Source organism: Marmota monax, unplaced genomic scaffold (assembly GCF_021218885.2).
Source record: "Marmota monax isolate L192 unplaced genomic scaffold, Marmota_monax_Labrador192_F-V1.1 WCK01_AAM20220418_F8-fsc00071, whole genome shotgun sequence".
In the NCBI taxonomy this organism is placed as follows: domain Eukaryota; kingdom Metazoa; phylum Chordata; class Mammalia; order Rodentia; family Sciuridae; genus Marmota; species Marmota monax.
In genome coordinates, this window is record NW_026695217.1 from 6,733,109 (window position 1) to 6,750,465 (window position 17,357).

The following is a 17,357-nucleotide window of genomic DNA, read 5'->3' on the forward strand; positions in this document are numbered from 1 at the left end:
GTGGGTAAACTTGGGTGCAGGTAAGGGCTTACCTGGGAAGTGAGCTTATTATGGGTCTTGTTTCCTGGTTTGGTTCTTTTGTCTCTTGTCCTTATTGTCCTCTCTCATCTCCTTCTGCTCCTTTGTTTTTCTTTTTTCCCAAATGTATTCCCTCTCTTTCACCCCTGTGCCACCCAGGGTGCTTCTGACTACAGTAGTCCCCACTCTTTCACAGTTTCCATTTCTGTGGTTTGTTATCGATAGTCAACTGTAGTCTGAAAATGCTAAATGGAAAACTGCAAAAACAAACAATTCATATGTTTTAAACTGCATGATGAAATCTTGAAGCAATCTGTTCCAACCCCTCACCCCCTTTGTCCAGCGTATCCATGCACTATACACTACCTGCCCATTATCACTTAGTGGCTGTCTCTTGGTTATTGGGCCAACTACTATTGCATTGCAATGCTTGCCTTCAAGTGACCTTCATAGTAGTCTAATGCTATTGTCACACAACTATGTCATTCATCTCACTGCATCTCATCATGGAGGGTAAAGAAGGGTGATTATGGTACAATAAGACATTCTGAGAAGGAGAGCACACTCACACAGCTTTTACTACAGTGTACTGCTTTATTTGTTTTATTTTATTATTAGTTATCATTGTTCATATCTTACTGTGCCTAGTCTGTAAGTTAAACTTATTCATAGGGAGGCATGGAGAGGAAGAGCATAGTCTACCTAGGACTTGGTGGCATTTGCAGCCTGGGGAGTCCTCTGGGAGTCTTAGAACAATCCCCTTCAGATAAGGGGGTGACTGAGTGTACCCTTTTCACTCTCTGCCCTCCTAAACCCACGGCTCCCTCTCACAGACTCCTCCCCTCAGAGCCCTGCCTGGATGTGACCCTCTGCACATGGCCCCCAGTGGCAGGGTAGGCAATCCCAGGAGGCCACAGGGCACTGGGGCTTGACTACTTCTATGCTTGAGCTTTGTTGCACTGGCTGGCTGTCTCGGGACACTCAGAGCCCACCCATTAGGGTGACTGTGGCTCCACACGCCTCACATCCCTTAACTGAGAGACACAGGGGCCCATGGTCTGAGCCGCCTGTCCCAGACCCTAGGACAGTTCATCTCCAGCTCTCTTCAGCCCCTCAAGTCTGTCTGCTCTACACTGAGCCCACCTGGGCCTGCCTTGTCCCCACCTTAAGCTCTTTGAGGACTGGGTCTAAGCCTCACTTGGAAACTCTGTGCTTATTTTCAAGCAGAATAAGCACTTAAATGTCTGTTTCATTACGAGGAAGACCAAAGGAACAGGTGCACCATGCGAGATGTGTTTGCATGTAAACTTTCTGTGACTAAGCAAGTCCTTGTTACAGGGCACAGCCTGTACCCTTTGGCAGTACCTCCTGCTGTTACTTGGAACTGAGAAGGTCAGGGCCACAGGAGCTTGTGGCTAAGGGTTCATCTCCATCCCCAGTCCTCCCTTGGCTTCCAGTGTGCCAAACATCCTGGGACGTGACCTGCGAGGCACAGGGGCTTTAAACTGAAAGGTCAGCATTTCACTTCCACCTATGGTGCTTGCCCCGAGGGACCAATTGAGAGAGGGTGATCTTTCTCCCGTCACTCCCCTGCGATGACTTCATCCAAGCAGCATCTGCTGTGTGGACCAGGGCCCGCACTAGTAAGGGCTTGGAGCCTACCCTTGTATTATGTCATTTGGTTCCCAGTGACCGAACCTCAGAATCAAAACACAACCAAAACAAAAGGGGAAATGTTTCTCTGAGTTCAGGGTGACCTCCAGGTTCTTGGTGATGGGCAGAACCGGGTTCCCGGGAGCCTCATGGGCACTGGCTTCTTGTCTGAAACCAGCCATCAAATGTGTTTCTGAGGAGGAGCAAGGGCAGAGGGTTGATGTCACCTTCGTGCCTGCATTTCTCAGTGGGGTCTGTGAAGATCAGCAGCTTTCTGCATTCCATGAGGAGTTGGTGTGCTGGGCTCCCAGGTCCCAGCACGATGGGGTGACTTAATTGCGTAGAATCACCTGACTAATGTGCAGTTCAAGGCCAGCTCGCCTCCTCTCTACAGAGCCTGATTAGAAGTGGCTGCAGCTCATGTGCTTTTAAAAGAGACACAAGTTCCCAATCAGGAGGAAACCGTCAAGGTTTTATTTCGCAACCTCCTTTGAAAGACCTGGACATGCCCTTCAAGTGATAGAGAGGTAATTTACAATCCTTCCCTTTAAACTAGTTTCCAAAAATAGCGGGGCTATCTCACAGTCAAGGCTGCCTCACAGCCAAGGTCTGCCTGTGCTTCAGAATGTGGTACTGCCCCATGAGGCTCGGGACCAGGCCCCTCGGGAGTAACAGCCCACGTGGCTCTCCAGGGGCCCTGGGCAGCGGCCTTGTTTCCAGGAACACTCATAACACCCAACACTCCAGGTGAAGGGGGTCTGGGCTCCTCTTTGTAACGGGCATCCAGGAAGTCCTAGAAGGAGAGGAGCTCCTGTCCCTGCCAGTACCTGCTGGCCCTGCCTGAGGGCTGTGTAGACCCTCAGCCTGTGTAGACTCCCTGGCTGTGGAGACCCGTGTACAGCACCGAGGTCCCCCGCGGTGTGAGTGAGCAGGGTTTGGGGCCCTGCTGCCCAGGTCCTCTACTCAGCAGGCCTGGTCTGGCTTTCTTGCCTTTTTTGCTTTTGACAAGCGAATCCTCTTGGAACACCTGCCACCCTGCAGGACAGTTGTGCATGTGTGTCTTCTCCACAGCTGTTGCTTCTGGGGAGTTTTCATGGTTTGGGGTTCAGAATAGCCAGTGACGCTCAGGGATGTTCTCTAAGGGTGGTTGATGGTCTGGGAGGACAGGAGGGGTACTGAGGGTGCCTGCTGCGGGGGATAGCTAACGCCTGGCCCGTTGCCTGCTGGGAGACTAGCTGACCTCAGACACGTGCCTGTCCTTGGGGTACCCTGTGGGGAATCTTCAGTGTGTCCCATGAGCACCTTGGGTTGGGGTCCTGGAAGGCTGGCCAGGCTTCTGGCATGGGTTTGTTAAATACTGGCTCTATATGAGGCTCCTTGAAACACTATAAAGAGCAACAAGGGTCCCGGCCCTCATGCACCTCAGTCTTACAGAGGCCGTGGATGAGGAGGGCATCTTGGCACCTGGCACTACAGAGCTCCCTGCAGCAGACCCCACATCCACACAGACCCTGCAGGCCGGTCCCTGCAGTTTCTGCAGCCTGGCTTTGGCGCCTTCCAGCTCTGCCACTCCAGTGGCTGGGGGCTAGCCTGATGTCTTTTCCAGTGTCCTGGTCCTCTGGGGCTGGAGGCTGCGTGGAAGGACCAGGAGGCCCTGGCTCATCTTGCTCTCTCCCCTTTCTCTGGCCCAGGCCAGCCCACCTCCTGAGTCTTGGGCACAATCCAGGGCAGTGCAGAGTGTGGTGCCCTGGTGTCTGGAGAGGCACTTCCCCTGGAGTCCTTGGCAGTGTCTTCCCTCTGAGTATGTCACAGAGGCCCCCTCTGCTGCACGTGCCAATGGGTATAGTCCCCCCTGGTCCCACGGCGCATGCTCCAGAAGTCAGTTTCTCTGCTGGCCCCTGTTCCAGGCCACCAGCATCTTTGCCCTCCTGTCTGGCTCTCATCTGTCCCTTGTCCATCCTGTCCAAGTGACCTTGCTAAAATGAAACTCAATGTGTCACTCTGCTTAGCCCTCTGGGACTGTCATTGCACTCAGGGACAAAAACAAAACAAAACAAAAACCCCTAAACCTCCCTCTCTTTGGGTGGCCTCCAAGGTCCTCCGTGGCCCAGCCCTTCTCTCCTCCCCAGCAGTCTGTGCCACCGTCTCTCTGGAGCCACCTCTCCTTTCTTCAGTGCCACTGCATTCTGGGCCCTTCCAACCTCCTCAGGCCTCTGTCCCTTTGCCTGGAGGGGACATCTGCTATCTGTGTATCTGCTCCAGGTCTCTTCTACCGGCCACTGTCTTATCCTGATGTGACCCAAATACTGTTCCTCAGAGGGACACCCTCCAGCCCCCCATCAAATACGGCTACCTCCACTTCTCTGTGTGTCTGTCCCTGAGCTTTGACTCGTGCTGTGGAGTCCTGTGTGTGTGATGACCTGGTTAGGGCCTCTGCTCCCCCACACGGGGCACCTTGGAGGGTCCACCCAGAATGTGTCGTCTGAATGCAACCCAGTCCACAGCAGGGCCTCTGTGAACGTGGGCAAACGGCAGGCTGTTGCCACTGCTGCGTTACCTGGACAAGAGCCCTGATTGCCATGGTCCCCCCCACTCGTGCCAAGGTTGAATTCTACTTGTAGTTAACTGCAGTGGTCCTGAGGACAGGCCTGCACACCTTTATCTGGATATGGAATAGTTATGCACACCTCATCAGAAAGTACGTCAGAGTCCAAGTTACTCCCATCTCCTTGGCTTCATAAAGCCAGGAGCTGAGGGCAAAGGTGTCCTGAAGTCACACTAGAACAGGCACAGGTGACTTAAAGGGCTACCTCCTAATGTATCTCCCCACACGTCACGCCGTCCTGACATCTACGGAGGCTCCCTTCTTTCTCACTGTTGTGAGCAGTGGCTGGACCCTGGCCACAGTGGCTCATGAGCTCCTGTAAACAGGCCATCCCCTCCTGCTGTCCATGGGCAGCTGCTCAGGACTGTCTATGTGAAGTCCATGCAGAGCTCCAGGGGCTGCAGGGGCTGCAGGCCTCTCTACAGGGGCTGGAGGGTTCAGCCACATGAGTGGAGGAGGTGGCAATGGGGCCTTCAGCTAACCTGACCTTGCAGAGCCACCAGTCCTGGATCTGCTGGAGGTGAGACATGGGTGGGTCAGCACCCACCAACTGTGGCTCCTGGTGGTTGTCACACTCAGGCCCCTGGAACACGCAGTCAGTGTGACACTATTGCTGGTTCCCAGAGATGGATGCCCATGGCTGGTATCTCATCAAATCCCTGCTCACCTGAGCCTCTGGTCCTGGATTTGAAGCCACATCCAAGCAGACCTGATGACTGCATCCAGGAAGGCAAAGCAGACCGTGGACCTGCGGAGACAGGGCAGGTGGGGAGGGCAAGAAGTGCAGGTGGCTTGTGAAAAGACCTGGAGGGGTTCTTGTGGCTCAGTCCCTCAGGAAAGGACAAGGTCTCTTGGGACACTCTGAGGGTTATCTGTTTCTGCACAAAGCAGGACAAAGCAGAGCAGCTCCAGGGGCTGGGAGTCTGAGGTGACCAGTAGGGCTCAGCAGAAAGGACACGACGGTGAGAATTCAGAGGGACACATGTGGCAGAAGCCCTCCTGTGAGGAGTAGGCAGTCTTCCTAAAGGAGTTGACTCGGGCCCGGGTTCTGAAGGATGTGTGAGGCTTTCCAGGCAGAGACTGAAAGGGCATTTCAGATAGTGGGCACAGTGTGGACCAGACAAACAAAACTGCTGTCCAAGAACGACAGCAGCCAAGAGAGATGCAGTGGCAGATTCAAGTGGACCAAGGTAGAGGTGACACCTGTCTAGGCTGAGTATGCAGCGGCAATGGCACCTTCACTGTTCCGTGTTACTCCTGCTTTGAGGTGAGAAGGACTGTGGTCATTGCAATGTCTTTCTGAAGCTGTAGGGCCAGTTAAATGGTAATGCCATTTTGAAACCCTGCATCTGTGGCCACTCCACTCCACCCTGGGGCTCTGCTGCAGGTGACGTCTTGAGCTGCAACAGGACTTGGGGATAACAAGGACAGTGAAATTGCAAGTGTTTCCTGAGGGTCTAGGGTCCCCTGCCTGAGGTGGGAGGCTGGCAGTTGGGTGATGGTCACATGGTTTTCAACTGGGAAGCTGTTCCACAAGTCGTCGCGGGGTTCCTAGAGGAGCAGGGACATGCCTCTCACAGGTGTGCAAGGCTGCTAAACCTCCCGGCTTCCTCCACGCAGGACTTCTTGGAGTCTTGCAGGTCCAAGTGCCCTGTGGGCTTCCAAAATGGAGAATGTGGCCCAGGGTGGCCGTTTCCACGTGTGGTCCAGAAACCCTGGGTCCCCGAGTCACCTTAAGGGGCCTGGGGAGTCAGAACTATTTCCAAAACAGCAATAAGGCCTCATTTCACTCTCACTGTCACGAGTACATGGTGGAATTTTCCAGAGGCTCCATGACAGCCCAAGGGACTGACTCCAGGAGTGGAGACGAGAGTCCAGCTGTTCAGCCATGCGCGAGAGGGGCCTGCTGACACGGGGACAGCGCCTTCTTTCCACTGCTTCTGTTTTGGGAAATGAGTCATTAAAAAAAAAAACCTTATTTATGTTATCATGTAGTGATTTTATTGTTATTATTTTAAAACAAATCCATACATATTTTTTAAACTTCCAGGTTGATTCTTGAGGGTAAGTATCCATAGACCAAGCTCTTAGAGATCTCAATAATTTTGAAGCATGCAAAGTGTTCCTGAGGGCAAAATGTTTGAGAACCACTGTCCTGGTTCTCAGTATTTCTTAGACTTATTTGGTCCAGAGTCTCCCGGCCCATCCCTTTAGGTCAGGTGGTAACTGTCTGTGTGTCCAGGTAGCCGTGCTCCAGGTGGGAAGCCCTAGACTAGATGACCTGCCTCAGAGCCGGAAAGACATCGTCAGAGCAGATGCTGTGAATGTTTGGCCCCAGGTTTAAGTCCTGGCTCCTTCCCTCAGTAGCTGTGTGGCTCTGGGCACATCACCAGCCTTCTGGGGCAGTGTACCCTCCTGTGATGTGTCCTGATAGGACCTCTTGGTAACTGGCCTGCACTCTGGGGACGCTGCATGTGCTGACACAGGCAGCCCTGGGCACAGGCACCAGTGACAACGTTGGTGTTGCTATCCCTGCGCAGCTATGGTTGTGTCTTGGTTAAGAGTGATAATGATAGCGAGGGCCAGCCTCTGAGTAAGGAGTGGAGGTCAGGGTGTGAGGAGGTGGGCTCTGGGTCTGCCTTGACCCCTTGGGAAAACAGCTGGCAGGCTTCCCACAGCTGGCCGATGGTTGGCAGCCAGGGGCTCTTGTCTGTCAGCCTGGGTCCAGGCAGGATCTAGCATGAGAGTAACTTCTGAACTCTGCTTGGCTGGCCCTAGCCATGGTAGGCATGAAAAGTCTTCAGGGGCCCCAGAGCATGTGATGGGCCAGGCCTCCCAGGACAGCACAACGTCACTGCCTCTAAAGCCAAGAAAACAAAGAAAATGCTGCCCCGTGACCTGGCCAGCTGGTGGCGTTCCCCTTCTGGCTGCCTCTGGGTAGATGCTTCTCCGGCCAATGGAGTAAAACCAAGACTGCACTTGACCTTGGTGTAGTCATAGCCAGGAAACAGGAAGGTGACCTGAGGGAAACCAGAACAGGGGAGCTGGGTGGGGCCCCTGGGAACCATGTTAGCACGTGAGAGCAAGTGCGCTGATCATTGGTCCCAGGCGTGGTCACCCCGGGAGGGAGTCTGATTCCCTGGCCTCCCTCAGGCGGGCCTGGCTTCCCATCTGTACAATGGGACCAGCGCTCTGCCCTGGACACACTTAAGGAGCACAGAGAGGAAACAGCCTGATCTCGAATCTTGGCAAATACGAAGTGACCTGGCTGTGTTTTCACCTTCTCCAACCAATGAGAAAGCCATACAACCGCCAGCTAAGGAGGGCCATCAGCTGTCCAGCTGTCCCCCACACCCTGGCCCTTCTTCAGCTTTCCTGCCCTACTGCAGTAACTCTGAGACAAGCGGCCTGGAGGGGACCCCTTAGTCTGTTTGGCACAGATTATCCTCAGAGGAAAGCCACTGTGGCCGGGGTAGCCACTAGCAGGCCCGGGGCAGCTCCAGGCGAGGAGAGGCAGGGCAGCCTGGCACTGATACTGACAGAGGGAAGCTTTCCAGTAAGGAAGTGGACAAGGGATGGAAGAGATGCCATGGAGCCTCATCCTCCTGCCCCCCTGGCCCCCAGGGCTGGAGGGCGTAGCCGGCGGCACCTTAAAAGCCATGCCCCTTGTATAGCCCTGAATGGGGCAGAGCACCTGCCCACAGTAGCTGTGTCTATGGGGCCTGACCCACCCTGACACCATCTTGATGCACAGGTGACCCGCATTGGCCAGGTGGCAGGTCTGCCAAGGTGCCACTCAGCCTAGAGGTACAGTGGCCACAGTTTCTTGTGCAAGATCTCTTTGAGCATGAAAGGAGGTGCTATTAATAATCAATCTGGCTGGCAGGAATAAAGGGGGTGAAGGGGACATGGGGCCACCTGCCTGGGTGTCACAGGAGGGTGATAAAGGATGGACCACATGGTGGTTTCCCACTGCAGGATTGCCAGGCCACATCACCAGGCATTAGCACACAGGTGGAAATAGCCCGGGATTTCTGATCGAGGAAGGTCCACCGCTGGAGGCATCTTGGGGAAGGATCACAGGAGCCTGCTCAACTGGAGAAGGTCCCTCCCTGGAGTTGGCTTGAGACCGAAACTGCAGGCGTCACAAGACCTCCCATCTTTCCAGGGCTTTGTACTTTCCAAAACACTGTCACAAGACCCCCAACCCCATTGAAAATCCCACCCAGCCGTCTAAGGGTGGATGGGCAGGCTGTCACTTGAGGGGCAAGGGAATTGAGGAGCAGATGGGCCCCAAACCTCCAGCCTGTGAGGAGGAAGTTCCCTGGAGTCTGACAGGGGACATTCTACTCACCAGGCCATGGCTGCTCAGGCCACTATCTGGGTTTCTTAGAAGTCATTTCTACCTAAATGAACCCACAAGAGAGTGTAGAGTTAGGAAGGAGGAGTGTCTTGTGCCATGGAGTAGAGGAGCCCAGGCGGGGTGAGAACCTGAGTGGATGTGGGGCTTGGACGCTACGGGCTTTCTACCTGTCCCAAGGCTTTGCATAACAGCCATGCCCAGGGCATGGCACTGGGTGGGCAAAGGAGAGTGGCTTACTACTGTGGTTTCACAGGATGGCAAGAGGTCCGAGCTGAAGGTGGCCTTGGTGGTCATCTCTGGCTTCCTTAAGGAGGGAAGAGGAATTGCGGGTGTGGAGGGGTAGGAGGAGTGGAGGGAGGGGGAGAGGGTGGAGGTGGCCCCCCTTTGCCATGCATCTCACTGGCCTTAGCCTTGTTTAATCTGAAAAGCACTCTAAGATGGGGAATGTGCCTTGAGACTAACTCTATTGCCCAAACTCACAGGCAAGTGGGGAGAGAGGATCTGAAATCAGTTCTGGGTGTGATTCTCTGAACCTGCTCTTTGTACCGCCCCTCCCTGCGGTGCAGAGAGATTACATCCCTGGTCCTAAGTCACCTCATTGGAAGAGGTTGGGCCAAGCTGACCCTGTCAAAGTCTTTTGGGGTCAACTCTCATTGTAAATATTTTCTCTCTGATTTTGCAAACCAAGGCAGTTGGTCACCAGGGCTGCAAAGTAGAGATAAGCTGGTGGGGAGGGAGCCACGGGCAATTTCTGAATGACTCCTGTTGATGGCAGTTACTCTGGGAGGCAAACACAGGCCACTCTGTGGACTTGACCAGGATTATGGTTTCTATGGTGTCAGAGAAGCCAGAGGACAATCAGTCCAGGGTGATGTGGTGGGACATTGCAGCCACCCAACCAGAGGCCCTCTGCGATACCACGGAGTAGGGCTGTGGTCTCTCTAGAGGAAGCCAACATCCCTCAGGAGAACCCTCATGCAAGCCATGAAGGGTGCCGGGGACCATCCTTGAGGCCAGGGTCAACACAGTGAGAACAAACAGGTTGTTCTGGAAGCTGTCCCGCCTACTGCCTCTGCCTGAGCACGGGGCCTGGTATTTGTGGAGACCTCTGCCTTATTTGTGGATCAGCACTTACCACATCCTGGAGAAACAGGTCAACACAGGTGGCCCTCCTTACACGTGGGACCCATGTTTGAATATCTGACCCTAAAGAGGCACCTGGGTTTCCTGAGCTCCTGGGCCACAGCCCCTTTCCCCTCAGGCCTCTGCTGGGCGGCCTCTACCATGACCTCCTGTCCTTTGCCATCTATGAGGTCCTCCTCTGTGCCACCTCCCTTTCACTTTCAGCTTCTTACGTCATGAACCCTGCCAGAGACCCTGAGAGCAAGCTCACCCTCCACCCCCCAGTCCCCATATCCACGCCGTCCAGGTCCCCACTCTGGCTTCACTCCTCTCTCTGTTGTGTTTTCCCCTGAATTTTTTGGAGACATCAGGTCATTTCATCTCTATATTCTTGTTTGCATCCCTAAAGGTTAGGGGCATTGTTAGACATAGTGATATCATGGTTGGCGGGCCTCAAGTTTACACCAGTCCTTTGCTGTCCTCCAACACGGTCCATACTGAGATCCCCCCATTGTGCCAAGAGTTTCTAGCAGTTGATGTTTTGGAATCGAGTCCACAGTTAGACTTGGCTCTGTGTTTGAAACATGGGGTTTGCTGTTCCGTGGAACTTCCCAGCACGGCTCCTGTCCCCTCCCTCATGTATGTCTGGATCAGGCCCTTTACTGTCCCTTTCTGGAGCAGAAGCCATTTGAGGCACACTGTCTCCCTTCTGTGTTCCTGCTTGGCCTTGCACTGAGCATTAGAAGTGCCTGAGGTTCTTAGAAACATCACTAGTGTGGAGGGGTCACGAGTAAATTTTGTCTCTGCCACTTAAAACAAAGTCTTGAGATGTTGAAACCCCCACAACTAAAAGTCACCGTTGCATCAGAGGGATGTGTACACAGAGCAGACGGGAGACCAGCTGTGACTCTGCAATTCCGGAGGCCGGAACCTGGCACGTGGTGTGCACGGACTCTGTCCTCTACCTTTGTTCTGGGACTTATCAATTTTCCTGTGGTTGAATCCCACAAGCTGGTGTGGTCTGAGGAGGGCGGATTAGGGCCCAGGGTCTTGCCATTACCTTTCACAGTGTGGCCAGGGTCAGGAAGGCTGCCCTCCCCTTCCTGAATATGATGAGGCTGCTGGAGTCGGGGCTGGCAGGGCAGGCTGCTGACAGCCCCTGCCCCTTGCCCTGCTTTCTGAAACAACCCTCTGATCTCATCACTGAACTTGTTTATTTCTGGAGGCACAATCTGTACACTATCAGTGAGCAAATAAGAAAATATGGCTTGGATTATGGAATTTAGCTTTAGGATTTATTTGTTCAACAAGTTCTTTTAGAAAGTCTACCATGTTCCAGGGCCTGCCTAGGTACTGGGGTCCAGAGATGGACAAGAGCAATCTTGCTAACCAGAACTTCTCTGTTCAATGAAAGAGACTGATGCACAGCGTGCAGTGGAGGGAGGTCCAGGGGTTCTGGGGGCAGAAGGACGCCCATCTCAGACTACTGGAGCCCAAGGGCTTCCTGGGAGATGGCATCCCAGCTGAGTCTTAAAGGATACACAGAGTTCTCTAGAAGAAGGGGAGGGGAAGAGGGAAGAACTTTGCTTATGTATTCCCAGGAGAGGGATTCACATGGGCAGAGGAAGTCACACTTACCCCATGTTTCCAGAGACACGTGCAATGGGATTCACACCTCATTCATGATATCCACAAAATACAAGCTTTGTGGAGGTTAAAATAGCTTGTGCAAGGAATCAGAGTGATGGTTACAAGCTACGTGGGACCTGGCTCAGTACCCTGACCTCGTTCTAGGCTTAGAAAACACCCATTCTCGATTAGCAATGACAAACCCTCATCAGTGAGGGACACAGAGGGGGGCTGGGCCTGGAGCACCAGGGTGGACGTCGTTGCTACATTTGGAGAAGCAAGCTGAGGCCTGGTCTACACATGAGCAGCAGCCCCAGGGTCTCTTCACAACATCCCTGTGGTCCTCTGGGGCTGGAACCCCAGGCCAGAGGATGGGGATATTCCTCTTCCTGCAGCAAACAAACTGGGGTGCAACAGGCAGAAACACCTGGTTAGAAGTAGGTGATGATTAATGTGCTATGTGAAACCGTTAGAGCATACATTACTAATGTCATTATCAATATGATCAATCTAAGCAGTCTGGAGGAAGATCAGGATTTTTCATCTCTTCTCCAAGCCCGATGATATGTGTGTGTGTGTGTGTGTGTGTGTGTGTGTTTGTTTGGTGGTGGTGCTGGGGATTGAACCAGGGCCTTGTGCCTGTGAGGCAAGCACTCTACCAACGGAGCTATATCCCCAGCCCAAGCCAGATGCTTTTTTACAAATCTCTGGTCAGATCCCCTGCGTCTCTCCTAGTTGCAGGAATTCTGTTAAAACCGCTGGCCCTGAAGTGTTTGGCACCACAGCAACCACCAAGCAGTGGGCCCTGCACTTGGAAAGCTTGATTAGAGGAGGTAAGGAAGCTCTCATTGCCCAGCTCCATGGCAGGCAGTGTTCTGGATGCTTCTCCATGCTATCCCACTTCTCATGAGCCCCACCAGAAACCCTTGTAATCAGCCCAGATGTTACAGGTGAGGAAACTAATATTCTGACTCGGGAGCTAAACAAGAATTCTGACTCCAAATTTTGTAGGCTGCCGGTGCGTCAGGGTGGTGGCAGGTCCGGTCCCCTGTCCTGCATTCTGACCCTCATACCACGACTGTACTTGTGTGTGATTGGATAGAGTCCTCCAGGCAGACTGTCTGGATTTGAACCCAGCCTCTGATCACTATTCACTCTGGAAAGCCACAACCCTGAGCCTCCTCTCTCTTCCTTCTAAACGGGCTAACCATGGACTATTCCTCCTCAAAAGCCTGACTGATTTGGGGGTGTCTGGAGCAGGCGTCAGCACCAGGGAGCACCCATGAGGCTAACTGCTATCATGGGACCTTTGCTTGAAACCAGAGTGACCTTTTGCCTGGCTTGCATTGTTCAGGAGAGGACAGTGTATTGGCATTGGCAGGGAAGCAAATGTCATATGTAGGAGGATGATCAGGCCCCTGGGAACAGGGAAAAATTGAGTCACTGGAGTCTGGCAAGGTGGGAAAGGCCAGGCAGAAACCAAGAAATCAGGGCTGGTAAACAAGATGGGACCTGCGGGACACAGTGGAGGAACAGGCTTGGGCAGGTGGGGTCGGCAGCTCTCGTGGCTGAGGAGGGTGCTGGTGAGGGAGGGCCCTAGTGAGGGATGGCATGGCCCTCCAAGGCATGGTACTCTGGATGAGCAGTCTGCGCCCATTCCTGCCCCTGGCTAGATGTGCACCTGGGGCACTGTCCTGCAGCCCGCTGGAGTCTCCGTTTCCCTGTCTATTAACTGGGAATAATGCTCTCTGCTTTACAGGGCAAAGTGCAGACTTTTAAGGAACAAGGCCCGTGGAAGGGAGTGCCCCAGAAGTAGCATGGTGTGAGGGGGAGTGCCCTGCCCACCTGGTCCCTTGGCCTCCCAAATCTCGCATCATCTCTACAATGGACATAGGAACAACGTCTACAGCTGTGGAGCTGCAGGTGGCACAGGGCTTGTGAGGGCTCCTGGTGCCACAAGGTTAGGGGATGGCATGGACAGTAGAGTGATGGCTGGGGACCCAGGAAGTTGTGCTGAGGGCCACCTGAGGGGAGCTGCTGCCCTTGGAGAATGGCAGTTGCTACAGGACTCCATGGAGGCCCAGCATCCTGCCTGTGACCAGGCGAGTCCTTTGTGTGACAGAGTCCGATCCCCCCTAAAAGGCAGTGAGCTCAGCCCTGCCAGAGCAAGGTTGAATCCTGTGGCTCCTGTCTCCAAACCGCACTGTCACAGTCGTTGCCTGCGGGGGACTAAGCAACAGCCTTCTCTCCTCTGGGTGACATTGACAGGCAGATCTGAGCAACACTGTGTCTCTGGGGGCCTTCCTAGCCTCAGACAAAATGGCCATTGGCAGGACAGGGTAATGGTGATATACATGGGGCCCGCCGGTCGGGCAGGCTGGTGGCTTTCAGAGCTATCTTGGAGGTGACATTCCATTAGGGGTGGGTGAACTTAATTTTAATGGCAGGATGACTTCATATTTCATCATCCTCTCCAGGCCTGAAGGTCAATAGAGAACTTTCTTTTCTCAGGAGTCACACTGCAAGAGCCCCGTACACAGTGCTAGTTTTGGTTGATGCTGAAACACTGAGCTGAAAGGTACCCTCTTGCACAAACCGCCTCATTAGTTCATGTGGGCTTCCTGCCCAGGGTCCCTGGAGCCAGACGCCTGGGGCTGGACATGGACTCCTGGGCTCCAACATCCCTGACTGGGTGGCCTTTAGCAACTTGCTAACCATCCCGTGCCTCAGTTTCCTCATCTGTGAGGTTGGGAATGACAGTGTCCTCCCAAGTGCTGTAGCGAGGACCCCACAATCCGGGTATGCAGAACCCTTGGATCGGTGCCCTAAACCAGCAAGGGCCATGGAAATGTCAGTGGCTATTATTAGCTGTCCAGGGAAAGGAATCACTGAAGTCATTTGAAAAACGTGTTCAAGAGCAGGGTTGAACCCAGAGTCAGGCAGCAGCCAGGGCTGGAGGGAAGAACAGGGGGTTGGTGTGGAAGGCGGGCTGGGCCGACCACCAAGGCATGGGCACGCCAGGTTCTAGAGGGTGACTGGCACCATGTGTGCTGCCGGCAAAACAGAGTTCCGTGCGCCTCTCTAGAGGGAAGGAAGCATTTTCAGAGATCTCGGTCACAGCAGGAGTGTAGGGAGTAAGCAACCAGGAGAGCCACAGGGAAGGGAGCCTGCAGGACATGGGCTATGGGACGGGACGTGGGGTGAAGGAGCAGGGAGTCAGGGCAGCTTCACTGCGTGGGAGAGGAGACCTACTGAAGATGGTGTTACTGAAGATGGGACCTGAGAGGCCTTGGTTTAGCACCTAGCACCGGAGGTCACAGTGGGGGGTCAAGGCTGGTCCTGGGTGGGGCTGGGGTAGAGGTGTGGGAGTCACCTGGGGGAAGGTCTGGGGTGTGGGACAATCGGAAGTGGACTCATAAGAATTTCTACGAAGAGCCCAAAGTGAGCCAATAGTGTCTTCCAACAGAGAACAGGGCGGCCTGCCTGCAGGGAGGAAGTCCAGCTCTCCCACCCTCTGGGCCTTTGCCATGCTTCTTACCTCTCTGGATGGGCCCTTGGGCTACTATCCTGCAAGTGTGGTTTGGCTTTGGTGTGACCTTGAGGTTAGCCAAGCTGTTCTGAGATCTCCCTCCCATCGTATGGTGGTGGCCTTCTCTCCCACCCTCTGACCCCACCTGCACACAGCCCCTCCTGGCTACCGCTGCAGACCTGGCCCACTCAGCCCTCCCCTGTTCCTCAGGATCTCCAGCCCTGCTCTCTGTGCCCTCTAGGAACTTAGGACAAAGGTCCAGGGGTTGTGTTGACAATGAAATGGGAAAGCACCCAGCATTGTACCCAGAACTGACCCTTCCCGTGGCAACAGCCCTCAGTACAGGGTGGGAGTGAGGGCAGATTGGCAGCGGCCTTTGTCTCCTCTTCATGGTGTTATTTGCTCTACTGCAGAAGTGAGTGTTGGCCCCATTACTCCGGATGAGTCAGGAGTCCCCACCCTTCTGTGTCCTTTGACACACACTCCGTTATCAAGTGTGCTGTTACGAAAGCAAACGCAGTGAGATACGGAAGCAGAGATGTGTGGAGCCGCGTGGCTCTGGTGGAACTGAGGCCAGCTGTGCTCAGGACTTCCTTCTGATAAGACCCTCCTGAGGAGGTAGGAAGCCTCTGAAGTGGCCTCCTAAAGTTGCCTCCTAAAGCTCAAGCCTGTGTACAGTCCCTTTCCACACTGGAGGGCTGACTTTGTGACCGCTAGGACACTATGGAAATGGCCGGATGTGGCCTCAGAGGCTGTGGCATAGAGATGTGGTGGCTCCTGCCTTGTTCTTTTGGGTCACGCTGGAGGAAACAAGATGCCACCTCAGGAGTACATTCCAGAAGCCACGTGGACAGGCCCACGTAGTGAGGACTTCAAGTCCCCTGCCAAAGGCCAGAGAGGTGACCATGGAGCCATCTTGGAGTGGGTCCTCTAACCTCAGTCAAGCCTTCATATGACAGCAGCAGCCAGAATCCCCCAGTAGTCACTCCTGGACCTGGTCCACAGAAACTGTGACGTCAGAAATGCCCTTGTTTCAGGTGCTAAGTTTGTGGCTCATTTGTTAGAGTCCCAGTTAACTGAGACCCACGGCAGGCACACGGGCCTTCTGGCTCAGCCTGGGTGCATGCCCTGGTCTCCCTTCCTGGTCCTCATCCCACCCGTTTCTACCCACCGTTTCTCCCTGTGCTGCTTCTCTTGCTCCGCAGGCTTCTTGCCACCCGTGGGCCTGGGCTGCTCTTCCCTGGGCGTTGGAGTTCCCTCCCCCTCTGTGCCGTGTGGAAGCTAGAGTTCACAGAGATCCTCAGCCCAAGGGTGACGGGCAGAGTCAGGCAGCAAGTGGGTGAGAGGGTGCATGGGAACCCTGAGCCCTGGCATGCCGCTGCCCTGCCGCCCCCCCCCCCCCGCCCCGGGGTTTTCCTCCTAGGGGATGTCCCCTGTCTGCGAGAGTCCATTTAAGAAATGGCAGGAGAATGGTCTCACGTGAGTTTCAGGATTCAAACCAAAGAAGATGCTGGTTCTTGTTCTGTTTCACTTATGGAAAAACCAGGAAAGCCCGCCATGCTAGAAGAGCTAGTGTGAACCTAGAGATGGCACGCAGTGAGCCTGAAGATAGCACACAGTGAGTCCAGAGGTGGGCACGCAGTGAGCCCGGAGGTGGGCACGCAGTGAGTCCGCAGGTGGGCACGCTGCAGGCACTGAAGAATACTGGCTGAACAAGTGAAGGACTGAGGGGCGATGACCTCACGTCACCTGCTCTGCTCTGAGGAACTTGGGGTGGGGATTGTGCTGTGTCCTGGGACTCACGTTGTCCCAGGAAAGCTGGTGAGGGACTATGAGGTGAATGGGGAGGCGAGGGGCTTCTGGATTATGAGGAGGGGGTGACGGAGCTTAGGAAGGCTGCTGTGCAGGGAGAGAGGCCACAGGCACACCCTACAGGTGCAAGCCCCCAGGGGGTCTTCCTGGGTCAGAGAAGTCCAGCTTGCCCTGCAGGCATCCAAGGTCCCCACTGGTAGGAGGGACCCAGGGCAGATGCATGTGAGCCTAGAGAAGGACATCATGGGCCTCCAGAGCAGCTCTTGGTACTTGGGAGGGGACGAACTGCCTGTCCCAGGAACTGTTCAGTCCTACTCACGTGGGATGGGGGCCCAAGAGTGGCAGGACCAGATGGTTCTTCCTGGACAGATGTGTTGCCCAGGTCCATGGACCAGGCTCTGAGAAGCCCCACGCCGCTGGCCTGATGCAGAATGTTGAATGGGCTGGGTGGGAAGGTCCTGTCCTAGCTGGCTCTCTGTGATCTCACTGTGTGTGGTCTGGCTACTCCAGACGACAAGGGTGTATTTGCCTCTGTGGACAGGAGTCCCTTGTCTCTTTAGCATTTTCAAGGAGAGACAGGAAACACATTGCAGGGCCCTGTTACTCCTGAAAACACCACGGCACCA